Below are 16192 nucleotides of genomic sequence, written 5' to 3' on the forward strand. Positions count from 1 at the left end.
CGCTTCGGGCACTTCCATGTTCTGTTTTGACATGTGAAGATGGAAGAACAAAAAACAAGGATATAGAAGGATTCTGAGAAGAAAAATATTTGCTGATGTGTGGTTTGTCCACTGCGAAATAGGGTAGCTTCATTTTTTTTAAGTTTATTTATTTTGAGGGGGTGGAGGTAGAGTGAATGGGGGAAGGGGAGAGAGACAGGAGGAGAGAGAGAATCTCAAGCAGGCACCATGCTCAGTATGGAGTCTAATGCGGGACTCGATCTCACGACTGCAAGATTATGACCCACACTGAAATCAAGAGTTGGACGCTTAACCCACTGAGCCACCCAGGTGCCCCAGAAGCTTCATTTTTTTATGTAATCATTTTGGGCTTATCCAAGCATATCCCTACATTATTTAAAATTTTCTAGTGGACATAAAAGAGTGCATGTACAATTTTTCCAATACCTTTCACCTTTTTCCAAAAAGATCTTCCCTCTCTTTTTGGCGAAAGTATTTCCAAAAACACATTCCACTAGTATTGGTTCCTCATTCATAACATGAGAATAATTCAGTTCTGTTATTTTCTAGGGCTCAATGTTTACTGGATTTTATCACTAAACTGTCCACAGATGATTCTGGTTTCTATCACATTATTCTGAAGTTACTCTTTCAACAAGCATTTTATTGAAAGTCTACATGTCAAGCACAATGCAAAGTATCTGGTTATGAAATACCTTTAAGAGATGTCATTCTAACAAATTAGTCACACTTAAACACAGCTATTTATCTTCCAAATGCTGCCCTATAACAAATATTCCCTGGACTACTGTCATCTCAACCCCCCAAGGAAGAAAACTTCCATTTCTTTTGAGTCTTTACTATATTCTGTTATGTTGTGGGTCTCACAGAATCACAGACTAGACAGGCTAGTCCTTAAGAAATCACCTGGGGCAACTTTTTCAAATTCAGAAATGTTGAAGTCCCTCTGTCACAGTCTATTTCTAATTAATGTCAGATTTAAGACTGAACTCAGGCTTTCCTACCTACCATCAATATTAAACAAACAGAATGGAATACAGTTTGTGATACTCTCTTGAGGAAAACTCTAGGCAAGAAATCCCCCTGGCACATCCCTAAGTAAAACTCTCAACAGTAAGGAAGTATGCAATAGTTCATGGCTACGAGACATTAACTGCAATGCTGATTAATAACATGGATTACATGATCTCAGACCACATCACTAATCTACCCTTTCCCAAATCATGAGACAAGTTTATATAAGCAGAGACATGGTGGTTTGGGGGTAAAGCCATTAGAATGCGGTCATCTACTATTTACAGACTAGATGGTTAATATACCATCTCTCAAAGTAGATTTTTATCAACAGTAAGGTAGAGCTACTTCTACATCTTTTGTTTCCTTATAGTGTCTAAACAACTCAGAAATTTTATATATAGTTTGACATACTGGTCATATTACACAATATTAGTAATTTTAAAAGGGAATCAACAGGCTATGTTTAAATGCCTAAACTGATTTAAAATACATTAAAGCCATCACATAAATCATGACAATCTCTCCTTAAATTAAATCAGGGACATTAATCTCATTACCTTACTGTATTAAAACAAAAAACGAAAACATTTTGTCTTAAAACTCCACAAATACCATTAGAATGTAGCAAGTCAAACCTAATTAGAATAATCACAAACTCATCAAATAATGAGAAACAAGCACTTTTATATCAAATCTAAAATATGACTTGAAAACAATTAGAGATAGTAATAGCACAAAAACAATTACAAACTAACTTCTTTAGGCTATAGATCTGTTCCCAGTGGCTTATAAAGTATCGATTCACATTTTTCTCATTGGCTCCTATTAATTTTCAAAAATAATTTTCAGGTTGCCTGGGTGGCTCAGTCGGTTAAGTGTCCAACTTCGGCTTAGGCCATGATCTCGCGGCTTGTGAGTTCAAGCCCCACGTCGGGCTCTGTGCTAACAGCTTGGTGCCTGGGACCTGCTTCGGATTCTGTGTCTCCTCCTCTCTGCCCCTCCCAAGCTCATGCTCTCTCTGTGTCTCTCAATAATAAATAAACATTAAAAAAAAATTTTTTTTAAATAATAATTTTCAAACAGTTTTCCACAGCATTGCTTTGGTCATAGGGCTGTTCACAAATACTTGATGTTCTTCTTCTGGTATTTGGAAATACTGAACTTCCCCTCCCTGTTCAATTTAGTCACAGCCATGAGACTTCCTCCGGCCAAAACACATGGATAGAAGTGGTGAATATTTCTTCCAGGTAAAAGCTTTAAAAGTCTGAGTGTACTTTCACACATTCTATTTTCATTCTATCCTGGTGTGAGAGTATGATTTATAATAAACACATATCTGCTCTTTGTCCTCATTTCTGGCAAAGAGCTCAGAAAAACCAGGTGTCTTTTTTCTTTTTTTAATTGAAGTATAGTTGACACAGAACGTTACCTTGGTTTCAGGTGTACAATATAGTGATCCAACAAGTTTACACTTTATGATATGCTCATCACAGGTGTAGCTAGGACAAGTAAGTGTCTTTTGTTATTCATAAGGAATCTCTTTAAGCCACACCTCAGTTTATGTTAATGGATGACTTTTGAAAAGCACTGATCGAGGGAAGCTGCTTGCCACCGGAACCATGTGATTAGAGGGTTGGAACTTTGAGCTCCTTCCCATGGCTTTTAGGGAGGGGAGAAGGGCTAGAGATTAAGCTCAACCACCAATGGCCAATGATTTAATCAGTCATGCCTAGGTAAGAAACCTCCATTTAAAACCCAAGAAGATGGGTCCTGGGGAGCTTCTGGGGTGGCAGACACCTGGAGGTGCTGGAAGAGTGGTACACTGGGAGAGAGCATGGAAACTCCACAGCCACTTCCTTTCCCCAAACCTTGCCCTATGCATCTCTTCCACCTGCCTGTTCCTGGGTTATGTCCTTTTATAACAAACCAGTAATCTAGTAAGTAAAGTGTTTTCCAGAATTCTGGGAGTTGCTCTAGCAAATTAACTGAACCTAAAGATTCCCAAAGAATGGGAACCTCTGATTTACAGCCAATTGGTCTGAAGCACAGGCAACTACCTACCATGCCACTGAGCCTGAAGGGTAGACAGTCCCCTGGAACGGAGCTCTTAACCTGTGGGATATGACCTTATGTCTGGCTGCTATCACAAAATTGTTTAAGGTATGGAAATGCCTCCCACACATACATATTTGGTGATCAGAAGTGTCAAAAGTATTGAGTGTGAAGAGGTTCAGAATGAGCCTCCTTCAAATATGCCACTTTGGCTTATAGATTACTTTGAACTGAAGTCAATCAAGGTCCAAAAGACTCAGGAAGAGCTTTTTACCTCCCCTTTAACAGCCTAAAGAATTTAGATTGGGGTGAGGGGGAGGGTGCCTGGGTGGCTCAATCGCACTTAAGCATCAGCCTTCAGCTCAAGTCATGATCTCAAGGCTCCGGAGTTCAAGCCCTGCATCGATCGGGCTCTGTGCTGACAGCTCAGAGCCTGGAGCCTGCTTCAGATTCTGTGTCTCCCTCTCTCTCTGCTCCTCCCCTGCTCACGCTCTCTCCCTCAAATATAAACATAGAAAAAAAAAAAAAAAAAAAGAATTTAGATAGGTCTGGTCTATCTGAACTATCACCAAAAATAACTACAAAGAATATGGGGTAAGCATGGTAAACTGGGTGGGGGAAGCTGACAGGGCCTGGAGATCAAATTCCTCAGTGTCCAACCTTCTCCACAAAACATGGCAAACATGTTTACCAAACATTTGTTCTTCCCATCTTCCCATAAACTGTCTTCCTCCCCTCCCTTTGAAGTCCCAAAAACCTACCAAAAACCTCTGCTCAGGATGGCATATAAGCCTCAATTGCCAGTCTGCCTGTGGGTCTCCCATCCTTGTGGGGCTTCTGTACATATATAATTAAATTTGTTTTTCTCCTGTTTATCAATCTTAAGTCAATCTACCAAATAACCAAGAAGGGTAAAGAAAAAAATTTTCCTTCCCAGAAAGCACAATACAAAAGAAAAACCTAGAGTGTTTTTTTTCTTTTACCTATGGCAGCCAGTAATGTTCCAGATAATGACTGCTCCCAAGGGAGGTCCCAAAGTGGGATTCAAAGTAAGAATGACAATGTTGAGCAGAAGCACGTCAACTGACCCTCAATGAACACATAGCATGAGCAAAAACTAAATCTTTGTTGTTTTAAGGCCCTGAGTTGGAGACTTATTGTTCATAGCCTATTCAGGATGATAGTCTAAAATTTAATCTTAAAAATCACACTAAAAATTCCTCATGTTCATTCTCATTTCAAGAACTGTTTTTTAATTTTTTTTTAATGTTTATTTTTGACAGAGAGAGAGAGAGAGACAGAGCATGAGCGGGGGAGGGGCAGAGAAAAGGGAGACACAGAATCTGAAACAGGCTCCAGGCTCTGAGCTGTCAGCACAGAGCCCGACGCGGGGCTCGAACTCACAGACTGCAAGATCATGACCTGAGCCGAAGTTGGACACTCAACCGACTGAGCCACCCAGGCGCCCCATCATTTTAAGAAATTTTATCCCTTCTCTGACCAAGTACATTAAAATCACTCCTATCACTTCTCCTAAATATCAGAAAAATTAACATACTTCCCATACCATTTACTTAAAATAGGCCAGGTTATTCTCATTCCACTGAAAAGTGTATTTACTTCAAACACAGAAATCATTCAGGTTTCCCCAAATATTTATCAGAACTCTCTGATTTAATTCTCTACAATTACGAAGAATGAGAGATAAGAATAATATCTATATTTGCGGGCACTTTTCAAAAATCATGTTGGCCCTACCCCCAAAAGATTCCAGCGCACACATTTCCAAGAAGGCTTCATGTAAACAACGTGGAGGCAGAGAGAAGGTTAAGGAACTCTTGCTCTAAAAGAGCCACTTAAAATCCCCATCTATACTATGTGACTATCAACAAGCCTCTTAATACCTCAGGGCCTCAATTTCCTAGCTCAAAACCAGGATACTATGGTCTACCACAGTCACGTAAAAGTAATGTATGTAAAGCTTCTGACATGTAACAAACACTCAAATATTACTTCTTCCTCCCAAGATACAATTAATGTGTGATATCCTCAACGCCAGAAGATATACCTTTATGAAACAAAAACAGAAAACTAAAGGAGAGATCTGGCTGAAATGCAAAACAAGGATAAGAGGAAAATAAGAAATGGGAAGTCAACTGCAGAATTAAAATATTCATGAGATGAAAAATATTTTTTTTAAAACACAGTAGAGGGCAAAAGAGCAGAACCGCCAATGTGGCTATGGAGATCAAACACAAGCAGCTCTCCTGGAACACAAAGTAAAATAACAGAGATGAAAACATTAAAAGATGATGACAAATATGTAAGATGGAGAATGGAAATCTAAAAACTATACACATTGCCAAAGAACCATAATACAAAGAAAAACCAAAGGATAAAAAAAAAAAAAGAATGAACTGAAATAAAATTGAGATATTATGACTCTTAGCTTTCAATTTACATTCGCTATTTGTTTAAATATCTACATAATACCTACATCCATAAACTCAGAAGGCAAGGTATCAATAATTTCTCTTATCTAACCTCCTTAACAAACCAACTTGGCAAATTAACCAACACTCCACTCTCCCTATAAAACCTTTTGATAAGGGGCGCCTGGGTGGCTCAGTCAAACATCCGACTCTTGGTTTCAGCTCAGGTCATGATCTCACAAGGTGACTTCGAGCCTCCATGTCGGGGTCTGCGCTGACAGTGCGGAACCTGCTTGGGATTTCTCTTTCTCTGACCCTCCCTGGCTTGCTCCCTCCGAAAATAAATAAATAAATAAAGCCTTCGGATAAAATGTTGAACATGCAATGTTAAATTTATCTTTTACCAAACCAGTACATTTCTGCACCCATCAATTTACCAAGAATCAAATGTGTTTACGCGCTCGTTATACAGTTTAAATATGATATAACCCAAGAAATTGTGAATGTGAAAAGAAAACTGTTTCTATGAGAATGAAGTTGAGTGTTTAGAAAGACTCAAAGGCTAGTTTTAAAAAAAAGAAAGTGTTGTTAAAGTGGGCATAGATGAACAAGCTGTAAGACTCGGAGAAATAACCATACAACTCCAGATGGATCACTTTAACTCAGACTAGTTTACATCTCTGTGTTCAAAAAAAAAAAATTAAAGTAACAATGTGTCACTTAATTCCCCTTATATTAATTTTTTTTTTAAATTAAACTGACCACCACCAATCTTAATCACATTAAATAGAAGGGCTTCTATAACATCAAAATAGGCATAACCTAAGTGAACTATGGGAAATTTTTACAATACCTGACAATGTTTACTGAACACTTTTTATATGCGAAGCACTGTACTAAACATATTATTTCATTAAACCTAATGACAAACCAATGAGTTACATACTATTCTCACTATTTTACAGATAAGTGAAGCATAGATAGGATGAACAGCACAGCTGGGACTACCATTCAGGTCTGACTCCCAAATATATACTCTTAATTGATTACTAATTTTTGCTTCCTTATCTTTTATATATTTAATTTTTTTCAATATATTATAATCACAATCAGTTTACCTGTAAAGTTTACCAATTTTGTTAACTTAGTTCAAGTACTACCTCCTCTTCAAGGCCTTCTGAAGTGCCTTCCCCATCCTGATACACAGTTGGGTCTCCATGAATGGTACCGATAGTACTCTGGTAAAGCAATTCCAATTTTCTGGTTGCCCTGATAAAGCAGAGAGGCAGCATGGTGCGATTCTTAAGAGCACAGATTGTGAAGTCAGACTACCTGCATTCAAGTTCCAGCTCCACCATGCACAAAAAGTGTGAATATGGGCAGTTACTTATTGTCTCTGTGCTTCAATTTCCTAATCTGTAATATGGGCATAATAATAACTACTTCCTTAGGTTGTTAATAGGGAATAAGTAAAATCAGTGCATAGAATATAGAAATAGCTTACGTTTGCTAAATAAACAATACCACAAAAGAGAACAAAGAAAACTCAACCAATAAATAAAGAAGAAACATTCTGTAAATGATCAGTGATTTGGTAGGCACTTTTTAAGAATCTTAGGACACTGAAAAAGGAGGTCCCTTCTGTCAATTCTCTTTCAATAAATATTTGGCTCCAGGCATGGTGCTAGGTGCCCCAAAATCAACACAACACTGCCTCTGTTCTTGAAGAGCTAACTTCCCAGTGGAGGACACAGACATAATTCTAGAGCAATGTGGTGAGTATGTGGTAGAGGCAGGTGCAGTGGGCTTGAGAAGCATTCTGAAGTAGTAGTGATGAGGGGACCTAATCTGGGAATTATCCAAAGAATACAGATAAAATCATATCTTAAACAATTATTTTACTTTGTCATTATTAATTACTAAAGTCCACACAAATTACTAACTGCACAAATGGGAAAAATTACCTTTAGAAAAAACTCCCAAAGTTTATAAACTACATAGTGCTTATAAAATTTACGGTACTATGAATCTCAAACAAAACACTCTTGAGCACTTATAAGAAAGGCAGTGTGCTAGTTAGAGGAAGGACTCCCAAAGATTCTACCTGTTAGTTGGGAAGACAAAGTGTAACAAACTAACAAACAAAAAAAATTAAGGAATAATCTAAGGGTTAAGTAACTATAAAGACAACAAGATATGTTACAAAGCAAATACATGATTAACCACCTTAAAAAAACGCAGTCAACAAATGTTCCCAATAAATCCCAGAGATATAAAAGGCAAAAAAAACCCACAAAATTACACAGCCACATTTCTTTCTTCTTCTTTTTTTTTTTTTTTTTTAATTTTTTTTTGTTTTTGAGAGAGAGGGGGAGGGGCAGGGGCAGGGGCAGAGGGAGAGAGAGAGAGAGAGAGAGAGAGAGGGAGGAAAACAGAATCCGAAGCAGGCTCTGTCTGGGCGGTCAGCACAAAGCCCCATATGGGGCTCAAACCCACAAACTGTGAGACCATGACCTGAGCTGAAGTCGGACACTAAACCCAGCCACCCAGGCGCCCCCAGCCAAATTTCTTATAAACGTATATGTGTGTCTAGATACAGAGATATACCTCACACAACACCTTGAGAATAAGGGAAAGGATTCTTTATTTCCATATATAGTTCATCCTACGTGTGGAAAAACTTCACATAAACTGTTTAATGAATTAAATCGTATTTTTAATGAGAAAATGTGTTACTTAAGTAAATCCTATTATGAAACCTTCTTTAAAACACTAACCTAAAAATAAATAAACCAATAACCCACTAAATGTCAATTAGTTGGGAAATAAATTCAATTTCATATTACATATACTTGATTTATTTCTACCTGGCTTAATTAAAATGAGGTTCACCTCTAAATGTAACCAACACTCCTTATTATCAGAAATTACAGTATTCATAAAGTAAGTCATAGAAATGTAATATACAGCATAGAGAGTACAGCCAATAATATAACTTTGTAAGGCGACAGATGGTAACTAGACTTATTGTGGGGATCATTCTGTAATGTATAAAAATATCAAATAACTATGGTATACACCTAAAACTAATAGGATACTATGTCAATTATACTTCAATTAAAAAAACAGAAATTCACAAATGTTTACTAACTTGATCATTATGAAATGAGAACACTGAGTGAAGTTTAAAAAAAACATATAATTCGGGGTGCCTGGGTGGCTCAGTCGGTTAGGTGTCCGACTTCGGCTCAGGTCACGATCTCACGGTCTGTGAGTTCGAGCCCCGCGTCGGGCTCTGGGCTGATGGCTCGGAGCCTGGAGCCTGCTTTCGATTCTGTGTCTCCCTCTCTCTCTGCCCCTCCCCCGTTCATGCTCTGTCTCTCTGTCTCAAAAATAAATAAACGTTAAAAAAAAATTTAAATAAAAAAAACATATAATTCTATTATAATTCTTGAACTTCACATAGTGGTCGTATTAGGACTAGAATTTAGATCTTCTGACAATCCAGTGCTCCTTGCCTTACACCATAAAAATAGACAGTTTTCTCAAAATGTTTTTTTAAATATTTTTCAGTGTTCTATTTTTGAGAGAGACAGAGAGAAAGACAGAGCAAGAGCAGGGGAGGGATAGAGAGAGAGAGGAGACACAGAATCCAAAGCAGACTCGAGGCTGTGAGCTGTCAGCCCAGAGCCTGACGCAGGGCTCGAACTCACAAACCATGAGACCATGACCTGAGCCAAAGTCAGATGCCCGACTGAGCCATCCAGGCACCCCTCAAAATGTTTTTTAATAAATCCATTCTTCCTTTATTATATTTCTGCTACCTCTGTGCAACAAATATTGGCTAAGAAAAGCTAAAACACAGACTGCTAACTGCAGTGTGGAAAATAGATAGACCTTACCTTCACCCCCATAACCAAGTGATCAAACTCAGCATCACAAATGATGGGACCTGACAACATATGACCTGATGGGAAGCAATATGCAGTACATGGCATCACTGAGGGGTTATTCTTGCCCAAAATATTTAATTTTAAACTAATCAAGCCTTTAAACCTAGCTTACAGTTAACTAATACAGGGAAACTGAATACACTAAATGACACCATAAGGGGGGGGGGGGGCGGGAATCAGACAAAGAAAATGTGACTCATTTTATAAGACAACTGGCTTGATCTCTTTTTAAAAAGCAACCTCATTTTAAAAGGGAGAGGTGAGACTGTTCTAGATTCGAAGAGCTCAAAGAGACTTAACAACCAAATGCAGTGAATAAACCTTGACAGGATCTTGGTTTGGTGTGGCTAGGTGTAAAACACCATAAAAGACCAGTACTATAAATAGATTTAAGTATGGATGATGTTAGATTACATTAAGGAACTACCAATAAGAAACTATCAACTAATTATTGATTAGAAAATATGAACTAAAAAAAGTGACAGTAATAGTATTTTGGCTATGTAAGGAAATGTCCATCTTTGGAAATGTATGCTGACATATTTACGGGGAAAGTGCCACAATGTTTACAGCTTAGTTTCAAATGGCTGAGCCAAAAATAATACACACATATTTATAGATAAAGCAAATACAGCAAGATGTCAACAAATATTGAATCTAAAGGGTCATGGTATGGATGTTCACAATTAGTAATTTCTCATATGCTTGAAACTTTCATAATAAAAAGTTGGGGGAGTGTGTTGAGGAGCCCGGTGAACTCCAATTCTAGAAGGGGAGAAAAGATCAACCTGAAATCAAAGCTGTGGCAACTGTCAAGAATCAAACATGACTGCAGTTTAATACAGCAACTATTAAATAGTTTACCGCTTTGGTAGCAGTAAGGTGAACTAAAAATGAAAGATTCATCTAAACCACTGCTTAAAAGATTGAGTACATAATGTAATCCAATTTTTAAAAATAAGCCTTTAACAACTAGTCTTTCAAAAGAGACACATGGATATCACAGCTAGATAACGATTCTATAATGATCTCACACTCAACATAATTCAACAGGACTCAACATAGTTTATATTTTTAACCAAACAACAATTCAATCTGTGAACCAACCACTATCAACTCTATAATTTAACTTTTTCTCTACAGACAATACAAAATCATTCAACTACAAATTTTTTCAAACTGAAAATACACTGGATAAAATTACAGAGTACTGTAATTGGGCATCAGTACATTTCTCAAACATTCGCAACTGTGCGTGAAGCTTCAACTACTCAAAGGAATTTACCAATATTTGCTCTGTAAAGAGAAACGTAAAGGCTCTTTTCTTATTCACCAACCATAATCAAAGAAATAATACAGGCCAATGCTAAAATGAGAATTTTTAGTTTATAAACATTGATCAGTCACCACATACAAAGGAAAGGGGGAAAAATCACACCATTACAAGTTTCTATGATATTCTACACACTGAATTTTGACACTCAACTCAGAAATATTGCGTAAGACTGCACCAATTACTAAGTATGTTCAGCCATTGCCACATAATTCAGCAACAAGTTTTGCAATAAGGAAATCTCAAGCTAATAACCCAAGTGCGAGTTCCCCGTATTTGTCAAGAACAAACTGCACAAGTAACATTGTAACTTTTCAAGAAATATGCAGTGTTACCGATTATTTTTCTTTTTTTAATTATCATCTTCTAATATGTATCAAATAGTCTTCACTATATTTCCTCTTAAGAAGAGTTAAATTTGTTTTCTGTTCAATCCTACCGCAAAAAAAGGTGAAGGTGCCCAGCGCCTTTTTAAAAGTAATTATTTAAAAGCAATAAAATGATTTGGCTAGGTTGCAGCAAAACACATCGAACAGCCTACGTTAGGGGCAAGTAAACTACATTACTCCCAGGAAGAAACTCTCCAGCTCTTCTCATTTTCCTCACATATTTTTTTTTTCAAGACACAAAAATACACTCCTACGGAAAAGACATCATAGTGGAATCAAGGCTTCCCAGATTACCAGTTGCATGACCTTGGGCAAATTCCCTAGCTCCCTGAGACTCAATTATTTTATCTGTAAAATGGAGAGACACTACCAACCTCATTGTGCTGAGAAGACCAAGTCAGACAATGCAAGACAACTGCCCGGCGCAGTTAGTGCTAGCTAAAGCGAGAAGGAAGAATCAACCCCAATCAAAAGAGAATCACAATGTGACAGTGCAAAGGCAAGCACTTTTTCGCTTACTGCATATATCTGATTCTCCCAAGGGACCAGATGCACTCTTGCTTCTAAAATCCCTGCAGAGTACATGTCTGACAGCTACCCAGCTCAGCAGTCTACTTCGCTCAGATCTGGGATCCAGGACAGGATACAGGGACCCCGAGATCTGCCCAACTGGAGCGGGACCACCACCCAGCGAAACCCCCGCCCGGGGAGCTGCGCACAGGCGGGCTGCGGCCCCCTTCCCGCGGCCCCCGCCCCACACATACACAGGCACGTACCGGCCGCTCCGCGGGGACGTAGGGAGCTGCAGGCCCGAGGAGGGGCCGCCGCTGCCTCCGAGCCCGCCCCTCCGCCCCCGCGCGGCCTGTCACCGCGCCCCCCCCCCCGATCGGGGGAGGCCGCGGGCCCCCGGGGGCCGGAGGGGCGCTCGAGGAGTGTGGTGCGGACCGAGTCTCTCCTTCACATGGAGCCCGCGCCGGGCGGGGTGGCGGGCGCGTGGAACGTCGCGGCCGGCCGGGGCCTCTCGGCGCCCTTAGGTACTTCTCGCCGCCGCGGCCCCGAGGCCCGCGCGAAGCTGGGCAGGAAAGGAGGAAGCCGTGGGCCGGGCGCCGCCAGAGGCCGGAGAAGGGGCGGGAGCGGCGACTCCGCGGCTGAAGGTGCCCGGCCTCCCGATCGTCGTTCTAATCGTGGTTGTCGCCGCACGCCGCGCGACCCCTGAACGCCGCACCCAGCGACCGCACCACCTTCGTCAGGCGCCGCCGTTGAGGGCAGCCGGGCCGCCACTACACACGGACCCGTGACGTCGGGCGTAGCGCGGCGCACGTCACGGCCGGCTCGCTCCTGCGCGCACAACCCTCCGCCCGCCGGGAACGGAACCCGCCGCGGGCGCGCGCCCAGCCTACAGCGCCGCGCGGAGGCCAAGGGGAGCGTGCCCGCGCCTGCGCACTGGCTGGCTGCGCCCACGCACGCTCCGCTGCCCCCACCCGTTAGGCATTGCGGGGATTCCCAGTCCGGGTCAGCCCCGGCGCCAGCCCCGCCCCTAGATCACGGCCGCCTTCTCCGAGCGGGGTGCGCCGCGCACGCGCACGCGCGCCGCCATCCTCCGCCTCCGGGAGTCCTCGGCGCCCGAGACTTCCAAGCAAACCCGGGCGAGGGTTTCCTGCGTGGGCTTTGAGCCAGGCGCGGAGCAGCAGAGCAAGGAGAGGCTGCGACCGACTCAGTCTGTGACATGTCGTTTGCAGGCGAAAAGCCATCTGCCTCTTAATTTTCGGACTTCACTGCAGAATTGTTTTCTGAAGCACTTTAGATATTACTGTCGGCTTGTTAGCTAACTGTAAACCACCACCACCACCACCCCCTCCCCGGAGATCGGCCTTTTAAGTTTTACAGCTGTTCTCTGTTCAGTTCCTGTCACCGTTCTAGGTCGGCCCAGCAAATACTACTTCCCCAGTTTTAACAGATGTGGAAACAACCCAGAGAGATGAATTGACACTCACCCCTAGATCAAGTGGCAGAATCGGAAACCTCTCTTTCACTGAATCTTTCCCTCGTTCCCCATTGCCCACAGGATAAAACAAATTAATCGCGAGTGAATAACCTGTATGTATTCCGACTGATTTTAGCCTACGCCACCCTGAACCAGAAAGCATCTTTTGCACCCCCTCTCTTCTTTCTCAAGTACCCCTTAACAACTTCCTGTGCCTTTTTTTTTTTAACCTCGCTCTGCATCTACTTGGCTTCTGGGTACATTGTGGAGTCCACCTCCTTCCTGCCTATTCCAGACCACATTTCCACTCCCGGAGAGAGATGGGAGCTGCACCCGCCAGGCCCAGAGGTAGGCAACTGCCCCAACTCAGGAGGCCCTAGCTGCTCAAGGGAGCCTGCGTCCGTGGGGCAGGGACTGCGGGAGAGGGTGTGGTGTCATAAAATATCTGGGTCCCCTTCCTGGAATTGTCATTATAGACCCTTTCACAGAGATGTAAAAGGCGCGGGAGCTTAGTTGCTACTGGACAGATGTTTGTAATAGTGAAAATCTCCAAACAACCTAAATGACTATCAGGCTAAGCTGATAATGAATGGTTCGTCTGTCCTACAGAGAATTAGGCAGCCAACGCAAAGAAGGGCCAATATCAAAAGACCTCAAAACTACGGAGCTCAATAGAAAATCCATTTGCTCCCACTTGTTTAAAAAGTAGAGGATTCTGGGGGCGCCTGGGTGGCTCAGTCAGTTAAATGTCAGACTTCAGCTCAGGTCATGATCTCATGGTTCCTGTGTTGGAGCCCCGCATCGGGCTCTGTGCTGATGGCTCGGAGCCTGGAGCCTGCTTCGGATTCTGTGTCTCCCTCTCTCTCTCTGCCCCATCCCCTCTCAAAAATAAGCATTAAAAAAAAGTAGAGGATTTTTAAGCTTAAGTATGCATAAAATCAAGGTCTTTAAAATTCGTTTTGGTTCTAACATTCTAAGCATGGTATGCCACAGAAAGGAGGCTTTCAGTATTTTTGAGAGCAGGGTTTAAATCCTGTATTGTTTTCCACACTTCCTGGCCTGACCACATAGCAGACATTCAATAAATACCTGTTTACTAATAATGTAGAGATTTTTCCTCATACTTCTGCTTACTTCTTCCCTCACCTACTTACCTGGGGACTTCATTCACATCTGGTTCCTTAGAAACACCCTACATGAATATTAACCTTTTTTCTCCATTCTCTCTTTACATTGGTGAGTTTTTCTCTGGCTTAGACATTAAATCTCTGGTACCTTTGGCAATTTTAGTGTATATGATTACAAATTAGGGATCCTGGGGGGTTTTTTTCTTGATGAAATCCTCATTTAATCAGTATTTTTTGCCTTTCTGCTCTGTGCCTGAGATTGCAGTGATAAAGTTGTAGTTTCCACCACTTCTCGGGAACTCTGGAATTGTGTGATGAGGGCAGACCCCTAAGTGGATCAGTATAATACTTAGCGACTTGCCCTGTAGCAGAGCTGTGTGTGAGGTGCCCCAGCAGCAGAGAGGAGGACATCACAGGTGTATATAAGGAATGAGGGAAGACTTCAGAGAGGAGGCATGGTGTGTTAGTTTTCTACTGCTGCATAATAAACTGCCTCAGACTTAGTGGCACCTATTTACTATTAGTTCACAGCTCTCTAGGTCAGAGTTTGCACAGCATCTGGCTGGGTTCTCTGTTCGGTATCATGAGGCTGAAATCAGGATATCAGCTGGGCTGAGTTCTTATCTGGAGGCTCTGGGGGAAGACCTGTTTCCATCTTCATTCTTGTTGTCAGAAGTCAGTTCCTTGTGGTTGTGGGATTGAGGTCCCCATTTCCTCCCAGGCATTCATCCAGGGCCTGCTATCAGCTTCTAGAGCCCACCAGCATTCCTTGCCGTGGGACCCCTCCATCCTCAACACCAGCAACAGAGAATTTCTTGAAAATCAAATCCCCCTCACGTGTTGAATCTCTGTCTGACTTCCTCTTTTGTTACCAGCCAGAGAAAACTCTCTGCTTTTTAAAAGTTCATATGATTCGGGCAGGCCCTGCAAGATAATCTGTTCTTAGAAATCAATCTAATCATAGGGGTACGGTTCGTTATAGTCACAGTACCAGGCCATGTTTACCACGCAGGCCATGTTTACCTGTGGATCTTCAGGGACATAGGAGAATCCTGCCCATCACACACGGTGAGCTGAAACTTGCATCTGGGTAGCTATTTGCTGGAATGGAGGAGGGAGGAATGGGCATTCCTGGCAGAAGGACTCAAGTCTGCACAAGCTTGGAAGAACAGCCGTCTCCTGGAAAGGGCAAGAATTGCTGGCCTCAGGGTGTTTGGAGAGATGCAGCCAGTGGGTAAATCCAGAGGAGGAAGAGAGCAACCAAATGAGGAAGGAAGAGTGCTCAAGCAGGCTAACAATCCTAAGTAAGGAGATAAAGGTCTAAACTACAGCGGTGGCTGTGAAAGTGACCTGAGGAGTGTCAGTTGGGATGCATTCAGCTGCAAGGAACAAGACACCTGGCCCAAAACAGCTTCAACAGTGAAGTTTATTTTTTTATATAACAAAAACCCAATAGAGTGGTCCATAATTGGTTATGGCTGTGATTGTCATCTCTACAGTCATAAGATGACTCCCTCACCTCCAAATATCTTGGCCTCCTACTCAGGAAAGGGAAAGGATTCATATTCTCTCTCCCTCTTTCTCTCTCAACTTTTAACTTTGGAAACAGGTTTAGATTTACAGACAGATTGAGCAGATAGTACAGAGAGCTCCCAGATATACCCCACCCAATTTCCCCAATTATTAATATTTGATACATTTTTCAGATTAGGGAACCAATATTATACCTTATCATTAACTAAAATCCATACTTTATTCAGATTTCCGTAATTTTTACCTAATGTCCCTTTTCTGTGTCAGAATGCCATCTAGGATCCCCCATTACACTTAGTCCTCCTGTCTCCTTCGGCTCTGCTTGGTTACAATGTCCCTTGTTTTTGATGA

General features: G+C 41.7%; 1 protein-coding gene across 1 annotated transcript in view; it reads right to left on the reverse strand.

Annotated features, from left to right (window-relative positions):
* MAP3K2 (mitogen-activated protein kinase kinase kinase 2) overlaps positions 1 to 12838 on the reverse strand; it is a 102574-nt gene extending 89736 nt beyond the window's left edge. Inside the window, exon 1 of the mRNA XM_049615774.1 lies at positions 11974 to 12838. The gene's annotated coding sequence lies outside the window, so the exon portion shown is untranslated. The remainder of the gene's footprint in view (positions 1 to 11973) is intronic.
* Between the last annotated feature and the right edge of the window lie 3354 nt (positions 12839 to 16192).

The sequence above is a fragment of the Panthera uncia genome (genome assembly GCF_023721935.1).
Source record: "Panthera uncia isolate 11264 chromosome C1 unlocalized genomic scaffold, Puncia_PCG_1.0 HiC_scaffold_3, whole genome shotgun sequence".
Classification (NCBI taxonomy): domain Eukaryota; kingdom Metazoa; phylum Chordata; class Mammalia; order Carnivora; family Felidae; genus Panthera; species Panthera uncia.